The sequence below is a fragment of the Octopus bimaculoides genome, chromosome 28, assembly GCF_001194135.2.
Source record: "Octopus bimaculoides isolate UCB-OBI-ISO-001 chromosome 28, ASM119413v2, whole genome shotgun sequence".
NCBI classification, from domain to species: domain Eukaryota; kingdom Metazoa; phylum Mollusca; class Cephalopoda; order Octopoda; family Octopodidae; genus Octopus; species Octopus bimaculoides.
Genome location: NC_069008.1, coordinates 1,999,348 through 2,000,640, shown reverse-complemented (window position 1 = coordinate 2,000,640; position 1,293 = coordinate 1,999,348). Strand labels below are relative to the sequence as shown.

Genomic DNA, 1,293 nt, shown 5'->3' with positions numbered 1-1,293 from the left:
TAAGCTGTCAGAAATGCATCCGTTTTGCAGAAAACGGTGTGAAACTATAAATTTAACAAAAAGTTTCTGAGAAAAGCGAAACATGAAGAAAATTAATTGAAATTTTGAAGTTGCGATTTTCGCCAATTTTTTTTCAGAAGCGGAATCTTCGTGGCCGAAAACGTGGGTTTCCATAAAGGAAAAATATTTTTCAAAGACGGAGCGGGTGGCTTATATCTCCATCATCTGAAACCACATACACACATACGGGAATTACGATTAACAAAAATTTGCTTCCTGCGCATGTTGTTTTATTATCATGATTATTTGCAGCGCCAAATAGGTACTATTCAAGATACATTACTTGTAATGTCTCTCTTGTACTCATACCATTGAACAACAGATTTTGAAAGACCGACTTTTTAATGGACTCTTTACCAAAAGCAGGTTGTGTATAATTTATTTACTTGGTTTAAAAAAATTATTTATTTTGTTTAGAAAAACCTTCATACATGTTTTGCGCGACGCACACACGCGCTAGGTAGTCGTGGGATCGACTAGTCACGACTCGGATGCGCGAGTGCGCGCACCGGGACCACTCTTCCTGAAGAGTACCCGCCTGATATTGGACGTTCCAGGAGTAAATGATAGCTGACCCACAAATGGTTATCATGGGAACACTTTATTGCATTGTGTTACATGGGCGCAGACAAATAGACATGTTGGTACGTAAACGGACGGATAGATCGAGACAGATAGCAAGACATGCTCTTTCATAAAGGTGAAACAAGCATCACCTCTACGCATGCGTTCTTAGAGAATGATTTCCGTCTTCGAACTCAGTTTCTTTCTTTGTGTTGTCTGATATTTTGTCATCTCCGCATTACAGTGGTAGCAGTATTTATCCTTTGCAAAGCATTTCTGTAAGTATTCGATAATGAAACTATTATATCTGTTAATGTTATATGTTTTCTTCGACATTGACCGACTCCCTACACTTCTCTACAAAACGCAAATTAATGGTGCTCGGCAGGCATCGATATTAATTCTCTTCTCCATCACGTTTACTGAAATCAGTGATAAGACAGATTTCAAGAATAACAACACAAATCAACACGCTTCGGCTCTACTTAAATATATTATTATTAAGGTTGTAACCAAGCTGGCAGAATCGTTAGCACGTCGGGCAAATTGCTCATCTTTTAATATTCTTAATTTAAATTCAGCTGTGATCAATTTAGCCTGTCATCCTTTTAGAGGTCGATAAAATGAGCACCGGTCAAGTGCTGGGGGTCTATAATAATCGATAAACCT

The 1,293-nt window shown here is 38.1% G+C and overlaps 1 protein-coding gene across 2 annotated transcripts in view; it reads left to right on the top strand.

Moving 5' to 3' along the window:
* Positions 1-39: 39 nt before the first annotated feature.
* The window catches only part of LOC128251054 (zinc finger protein 239-like), a 5,751-nt gene continuing 4,497 nt past the window's right edge, over positions 40-1,293 (top strand). The window contains exon 1 of one of the 2 annotated variants that reach the window (XM_052977372.1): positions 40-426. The gene's annotated coding sequence lies outside the window, so the exon portion shown is untranslated. Of the gene's footprint in view, positions 427-526; positions 903-1,293 lie in introns of those variants that run through there. The other variant, XM_052977371.1, reaches the window with a different exon arrangement.